This window comes from Lathyrus oleraceus, chromosome 5, assembly GCF_024323335.1.
Source record: "Lathyrus oleraceus cultivar Zhongwan6 chromosome 5, CAAS_Psat_ZW6_1.0, whole genome shotgun sequence".
In the NCBI taxonomy this organism is placed as follows: Eukaryota; Viridiplantae; Streptophyta; class Magnoliopsida; order Fabales; family Fabaceae; genus Lathyrus; species Lathyrus oleraceus.
In genome coordinates this window covers 400,997,943-401,006,613 of record NC_066583.1, presented here as the reverse complement: position 1 = coordinate 401,006,613, position 8,671 = coordinate 400,997,943, and the positions used below count along the sequence as shown (strand labels likewise).

The following is an 8,671-nucleotide window of genomic DNA, read 5'->3' as shown; positions in this document are numbered from 1 at the left end:
GAACGAAAACTCAGTTGAATCACAAGGGGCTATAGTAGCTAAGTGCTTGTCGAATTGGCATTTATCGACATGATTAATAGGGTTTTAAAATATCCCTGATCCGCCTCTATATTTTCAACAATTCCATCTTGTCATACCCCAAAACTCACCCTACCATTCACAAGTTCATCTAGGTCACTAACCTTGAGCATTCGCATATCCTGATAAGCATTCATCTCATCTACATATTCATTGTATCATAACACATTCCACTTGCATTCGAAAAAAAGCATAAAATCATGGGTTCAAGAGTATTCACCAGGGATCATAGCGAAAGCCCTAATTCTGGGAGGTTGCATCTGATTCGTTTGGTTCATCATAAATGATTTGGTTGCCTGTTTAAGATTCAAGGTTTTGATTCGCTGGTTAAGATTCGTCCAAGGTGCTACAATCGGTTGCTTGGTTGAGTATTCGTTGGCTTGGTTGTGTTTGTTTGGATTTCAAGTCTAGTATCATGACATGCTTCATCTGATTTAAAGGCATTGTGTTGTTCAGTCAAGTCAATGTCCATCGAGTTATTATTCAAGTCCATTCCATACAAGTCATTACCTATCATTTCACCCAAAAATACACATTTCTACTTAAGTTGAATGTCCATCAAGTTATTATTCAAGTCCATTCCATACAAGTCATTACCTATCATTTCACCCAAAAATACACATTTCTACTTAAGTTGGCTTTTGGTCAACTATTGACTTTTTGGTTAACCAGTTGACCAAAGTCAACCAAATTAACCAAAATCCATTTTGCATTTATCCATTATTACCCATTTTTCATAATGCAATTATCCATTTAAATTCAATCCATTTCAATATCCATTTTTTAATTAAAAAAAACATTTAAGTCCAAACCATTTCAATATCAAATTTTAATCCACTTCATAATCCATAATCCAAAACACCATTTAAATTCAATCCCATTTTTACAATTTAATCCAATCCACATTCTAATCCATTTAAGTGTAACCAATCCAAAAACACCATTTTAATCCATACCTCCGTATCCATTTCCAATTTTTGTTCATTAATACAAAATTCACAAAAAACAGTTGTCCAAATCCAATATTAATATACAATAAGGAAAATGAAATGCAATCGAAAACGCTGCACCACGCAGCAGCAAACAACAACTACAAAATCAAAGCTAAGCCAATGCAGGTAAGATGAAAACACAGCGTAACAGCTGCTGAAAGCCAAGCTGCTACAACCGGCAATCAAAACGGAAAGGACAACCAAAACTGATACCGCCACAAAAGCTAAAGAAAAGCTGCTACCAAGCGAAACTTCACACACACGCTTCAAGCTCCGAAGGCGTCACAACCAAATGCCAAACGCCGACGCCGAAAACTCCAAGCCTGATACAAAGCAAAGTGTAAGACAAACCAAAAGCACTTCAACAAGCCATGACAGCAAAACGGCAACGCCGGCATCAAAGTTATAGCATGAGACAACACTTCAAACCAGCTTAATGCTTCCAAGCCACAAGCTATTGAACACAAGCGTAAGCCGCTACGAACACAAACACGGCCATGAGCTGCAACGCAAGTCGAAGAGCTTCAGAAAGCTGCAAACGCACAAAACCTGCATAAATATCAATGCAGCTGCACAGAAAGGACACAGTTCAAAGCTACAAGCCACATCCAAAACGGCAAAGCCAAGCTGCCAACTCCAAACGCGAAAGCCGGCAACAACGAAGTCAAAGTTCTGCACCAAAATTCTGCATAATAAACACCAAAATTCTGCATAATTATGCACCAAAATTCTGCATAATAAACACCAAAATTCTGCATAATTCTGCACCAAATTCTGCATAATAAACACCAAAATTCTGCATAATTCAGCACCAAAATTCTGCATAATAAACACCAAAACCTACATAAATTCAAAACAAAACAATAATCAAAACTGAATTCTAACTTCCGCCAACTGGCGTTAACTGCAAAACCAACTTCTAACTGTCTTCAACCGTCCTAACCGCCTAATACATTCCAACTGTCGCCAACTGATTCCAACTGTCGCCAACTTTCATTGAATCTAACTAATTCCTAACTAAACCAAACCTCAATAACTTTTTAACGGAATTTCCACAACTAATCCCTAACAGAACTGGGAAAGAAAGATATAAATGGATCTTCACTCACCTTTGGGAGGGGTTCTTCAATCTCCTTTCATCTAGAATCTAGAATCTCCCTCAATCTCCAATCTCCAAACCACCCTTCACTCTGCTTGGCCAAATTTCTTCATTCTCGATTCTGCATCATTTCTGGATAACTCTGCATCGATTCTGCATCATTCTGCTTCACCTTCTGCATCAAAGAATATTGGTTCTGCATCAACAGAATCCACGTGCGATTCACACAAGTGGAAATGCACAAAATTCACCACAAGAATCTTGAATCGAAACCGAAACAGCAGAAGAAGAAGAAAAACGAAATCGAATCAGAAAAGGAGAAAAAGTGAAGAAGAACGGTAGGGCAAGAAATTGAAGGGGAAAACTCACGACATTGTTGGAGGAGAGAACCTCACCTTCATCGAGGATTCGCATTTCACCACGCTGAAGAAGCGATTTCGGCATCATAACAGGGTCGCCTTCGATAATCATCACTTTAACTATCCTCGACATGAGCTCAACCTACACACGGCGAAACTAAAGAGCGCTTCAACAACGATCATTCATGCTTTGCCGTCGGTCATCGCAATCAACGAATAATTGTAGGAGATCAATTCGCCGCTTCAACCTTAATCTTCCAACGCGTCATTCCTCACCATCGAAGACGCAACCCGAAGAACAACCAACATGAGACGAAAAGAAACACAATCGCCGTCGACGATGAGCAACGACGCGTGATTCTTGCACGGAAAAGTTTAGGATTCCGGCACCAACGACGCGTTCTGCCTCTCACGTAGTGTTTTCTCTTCTTCTTTTGTGTGACGAACGCGTTTCTTTCACTTTTCTTATTGGTCATGAGCGTGAGATTAGGGATGTTGAGACCGAATCTTGGTCCGGTAAAACCCAGTTTTGAGAGGTTGGGCCTTTTCCGCCCTAAAGACCATGGCCCAAGCTATCCACACCTCCATCTGTTAAACCCACCCCATGGCCCATGTTCATGTTAATCCTCCTTTAATCATGATTAGGTTTTACTTAGTTTATTCATTTTTTCCAGTTTTGATTAATCTCAGTGATGTATTGTGGATGTTGTTAGAATTGGGTTAATTCATAGTTCTTTAGGATTTAATTCTTTTTTTTGTTGATTAATTAGTTAATCCATGATTAGGATTAGATAATTAGAGTTAGAAAATAGGTTTAAATCAAATTCTTAGATTAGATTTAATTTCTTAATTTTCCAGAATTAATCCTTGATAGATTAACCACGTTTCGATTAGAATTTTAATCATTAGATTTTGGTTATTTCATCTTGTGGATTTTTGTTGAGATTAATATGGTTCATGTGGATTGTATCATGGTTATACCTTAGGTTGAATTTTCATTCGATTGGACTATTGTGTGTTTGTTTTGTATAATCATAATCATTAGATTCAATTCTTGAATTTAGATTGCTAATTTCTCATTTGATCAAGTTTGATTCCTAATTCATGCTTAGATAGATTTTATTTTTTTAGAATTAATAATCACTTTAATTGTCCATTTAATCGTTTCTTTGGTTTATGATCATTTTGATTAAATTGAAAATCCCATTTCAATTTAGGTAATGAATACTTTGTATGCTTAGTTTCATTTGCCTTGATCATAGGATAGATCTTTGAGTACTTTTCATTGATTAATCCATTGCCTTTTGAATCGATTCTAACCATTGTATGTACTTACATCATTCTCATTTATTCGACTTTATCTCATGCTAACTCGTTTGTTGTTTTGTGTCCACATGTGACTTGGAGAAGCAAGCTCACTCTTAGCTAGCCATGCTCCTAACCATTTCACTTTCATTCAATAACTTTGTATTGTTTGAAGTACCATGTCACTTGTATGCCTTAGGCGTGGTACATAGTTTAGTAGTTTATAACTTGTATTTTTATTTCATTCTTTTATGTTGCAATGTGTGGATCCATCCCTCCATTGTGGGTTAAATGTCCCCCCTCCTCTTAATCATGTAATAGCTTAGCTTTATCGCTTTCTAGCTTAGTTTACCATACATGTTAATAATCAAAGATAAAATACAAAACGATAAACAAAGCATTTCAAAAGAAATAAAAGGTACTTGATTCAACGTCAAGTTGTTTTCTGAATAAAACTCACACCATTGCAATGCGAATGCTTGATCCAACGTCAAGCATTCTCCATTCACTCCAAGATCCATCATTTATATCTCTTCTCCATTCTCTTCTCAACTTCGTTCTATCTCTCACCTCCATTCTTCACTCACTATTTTCATAATAAATTCAAAATACTTGATTCAACGTCAAGTTTCTTTTTCAAAAACATTTTCATAACAAATTGGAATGTAAATGGGGTGTACGTGTTTGTACACAACATTCAAGTAATTGGGTTGTCGGCCGTACCTAGCCTGAGGACCCGACACTTGACTTCCCCCCTTAAAACATCTAACGATTCAAACAAGTTAAATCTAGGCGCTATGAGGAAGAAAAAGAATAGTTAGGACTCCATTGTCCTCTCGATTCCCAAGTACTTTGATTGTTGACTGTACTTAGTCAAGGGTTAGAGACTTGTCTCCCTCTAAGTTCCAACGGTAAACTTGTCAAACTCCTTTCATAAGCAAATCTCTTTTTTGGATGAAAAAGAGTGGTTAGGACATCATTGTCCTCTCAACTCCCGAGTTATTGGACCGTTGATTGTATCTAGCCAAGGGTTTAATGCTTGTCTCCATGCATAAAATCAACCATAACAAATCAAATCATCTTTTGCCTTAGCGCACACTTCAAAACCTTTCAATAAGGACGTGTTACTTCCGTTCTACCGTGAACGAAGCTTAAGCCTCCACGTGTGAGCAAGTAATGTTTAACTGCTAGAGTGCGAACCAAGCGTATCCACTTTACCGCAAACAAGCAAATACTTTCCGCTCCCATGACAGAGCATACAAGCAAGTGAATAGTAGCGCGCAAATGTCAATGTTGTTCAGTAAAAACAACCAAACAAATACGCCATTTTTGAGCCGAACTACGAAGCTCTGACTTCCCTATTGCACGTATGGGGATACGTAGGCACAAGTGCCCAAATCCTTGGCGAGCACACTAACTTAAAACTTATTTTCTCCCCCATCTACCTTCTCATCTCATTTCCAATAGCAAGCAACTTACAGATAAATTAACATCCATACACATTGGATACGAGCAAGTGGTTCCCATGGAGTACCATGGATGTGAGGGGTGTTAGTGTAACACCCTTCTAAAATACCCCAAATATTTAATTAAAATAACAACATATAAATCAGAGTAATCATGCAATTAAGGGTGTCACACATTTATTTCGCACCATTCGTCATACTATTTAGTCATGCTCATTATTTAACTCAAAACATAAAGTATTGCACAATACGCAGCGGATAGAGATCAAATCGATCATTCAAAACATGTAACATACTACATGTAAACTGGTTCAACAAACATCAACAACACGATTAAAATGTTCCCTCCCGATGTTACATCTATCAGAGCATGACCCACTAAGGAGACTACACTAGACTCCAAGCATTAGCTTCTACTCAATCACTGCTCGTTACCTGAAAAATAGTTGTAAGGGTGAGTTCCTCAATCGATATAATAAGCATTATAGAATATAATGTCATGTGAAGTAATTTAACACGTTAATCACCCTAATCGTATCACACATTCAGTAACGGCACATCAACTCAAATATCATACTCAATATCAACACAATTCATACTCATGCTCAATGCCAACACAACACACGTATAACATTGGAATACATCCATTCATATTATACACTACACATATATTATGCAATGAGACTCCATGCATGCGGTACCGACTATTCGTGAACATATAGTTCAACTTCACCGACCAAATCCAGGTACGGCTACCAAGCTCACTAGTCCCACTCATTTGAGACCTAGTGACTCACATCACTAATTCCTCACCATGGGAATTAGCTACCACCCCAAGGGCCATGCTATGCACGCTAATTCACCTAGCATGCAACATCAAAAACAGTCCAAATGACTAACATCACTAATTCCTCACCATGGGAATTAGCTACCACCATAAAGGCCACAATATGCATGCTAATCACCTAGCAATGCAACATCAATCAACAATAATTCACAATGGACATATGCTCACACTCTAAGCCATAAAATAGTCCATTCACAAACACATGCATAATATATACATTCACAACATTATGCATATCATCATACATCATCCACACATGTATCAAACAGCATATCATGTCAAATAATTAATCACAGTATTAGCACGCTCTACTAATACCCTTACTACTCAAAACAACAGGAATTAATCCCTATTACATCATACGCCAACATAGGCCAACCATCGACTAAGCACACAACATTTAAAACACCAATTTCCCACTCTGCAACAGTGTTAACCGGTTAACGCCCTGGGTTAACCGGTTAACGCAGCACAAACACACTTTCTGGCAAAACGCAACAGTGTTAACCGGTTAACGCCCTGGGTTAACCGGTTAACGCAGACAAAACAGCAGTTTTTCACAATTTATAACAGTGTTAACCGGTTAACGCCCTGGGTTAACCGGTTAATGCAAGACAGAAAGCTGTTCCTGCGCTAACACAAAGCAGAATGCAGAATTCTCCGCATTTTCCGCCGTTGGAGGACTTCCGGACCCCCGATTCTAATTCCGTAAAAAGCTACACGTCCAGAAATTTACGACACACACCATTATCGATTCAATTACAGTTTTCACACAACTTATTCATCACAATTTCTCAGCATTCCAAAACCCAATTAGGGTCAATTCAACGGTTTATCACTACCCATTACATGCTAACCCATAATACCCATTAAACGACGATAAACCCCCCTTACCTGAGTTAATCCGACAATCTCTAAGCTCCAAGCTCTTCTCTTCTCCAACCTTTTCTCTCTGGTTCTTCCTCTTTGCCCCTTTCTCCTCTTCTCTGCAGCTTCTCAGTTTTCACGTAAAACCTTTTTACAAAAATGAAAACTCTTTTTCCTTATTCCAACATATATATATTTTCCAATTTATATTATTATTCCAATAATAATAATAATAATTCAATAATTCCAAAATAATAATAATAATAATCCAATTATCTAATTAAATTAATAAATATATTATTAACTTAATTTAAATAATTATCATATTATTATCGGGGTGTTACAACTCTCCCCCACTAAAAGAGTTTTCATCCTCGAAAACATACCTCAAGCGAATAACTTAGGATAAGACTCCTTCATCTGACTCTCAAGTTCCCAAGTCACATTGCCACCTGCTGGTCCGCCCCAAGCTACCTTTACCAAAGCAATCTCTTTACCCCGCAACTGCTTCAACTCTCGATCCTCGATCCTCATAGGTGATGTTTCAACAGTCAGGTTATCTCTCACCTGTACATCATCTACTTGGACCACATGCGACGGATCAGGAATGTACCTCCTCAACTGAGACACATGAAAAACCTCATGCAAATTCGCAAGCGACGGCGGTAAAGCGATACGATAGGCTACTTCCCCTATCCTCTCCAAAATCTGATAAGGACCAATAAATCGAGGTGTCAACTTCTTCGACTTCAAAGCTCGACCAACCCCAGTTATCGGAGTAACACGAAGAAACACATGATCTCCCTCTTGAAACTCAAGTGACTTTCTCCTCTTGTCGTGATAACTCTTCTGACGACTCTGAGCAATTCTCATCTTCTCCTGAATCATCTTAATCTTTTCCGTAGTCTGTTGAACAATCTCTGGTCCAACCACAGCACTCTCACCGGACTCATACCAACATAAAGGTGTCCGACATCTCCTACCATACAAAGCTTCAAACGGTGCCATACCAATGCTCGAATGAAAACTATTGTTGTAGGTAAACTCAATCAAAGGCAAATAACAATCCCAAGCACCTCCCTTTTCCAAAACACAAGCTCTCAAAAGATCCTCTAATGACTGAATCATCCTCTCAGTCTGACCATCAGTCTGCGGATGATATGCAGAACTCAATCTCAGCTTAGTTCCCAAAGCCTTCTGCAAACCTTCCCAAAACTTCGATGTAAATCTAGGATCTCTGTCCGAAACAATACTCGACGGAATACCATGCAAACTTACAATCTTCTCAATATACAACTCGGCTAATCTCTCTAACGGATAATCCATTCTAATCGGAATGAAATGAGCCGACTTCGTCAATCTGTCAACAATCACCCAAATGGCTTCAAAATTCCTACTTGTCCTCGGTAAACCCGAAACAAAATCCATACTGATACTATCCCACTTCCACTCTGGAATAGCCAACGCTTGCATTAGCCCAGATGGCTTCTGATGCTCAATCTTTGACTTCTGACAAGTCAAACAGGAATAAACAAAACTCGCAATTTCTCTTTTCATTCCCGGCCACCAAAATAACTTTTTCAAATCATGATACATCTTCGTAGCTCCAGGATGAATACTCAGGCCACTACGATGTCCTTCCTCAAGAATACTCTTCT

The 8,671-nt window shown here is 38.4% G+C and overlaps 1 long non-coding RNA gene across 4 annotated transcripts; it reads right to left on the bottom strand.

Annotated features, from left to right (window-relative positions):
- Window positions 1-1,021: 1,021 nt before the first annotated feature.
- On the bottom strand, window positions 1,022-3,142 carry LOC127085108 (uncharacterized). Of its 4 annotated transcripts, none has more exons than XR_007788938.1 (3): window positions 2,565-3,017; window positions 2,180-2,429; window positions 1,022-1,910 (listed from the first exon to the last, which is right to left on the bottom strand). It is a non-coding gene; the product is annotated as an uncharacterized LOC127085108 (long non-coding RNA). The 4 variants fall into 4 exon arrangements; XR_007788936.1 differs by having other exon boundaries at window positions 1,022-1,755; window positions 2,565-3,016; XR_007788935.1 differs by having other exon boundaries at window positions 1,022-2,429; window positions 2,565-3,142.
- Between the last annotated feature and the right edge of the window lie 5,529 nt (window positions 3,143-8,671).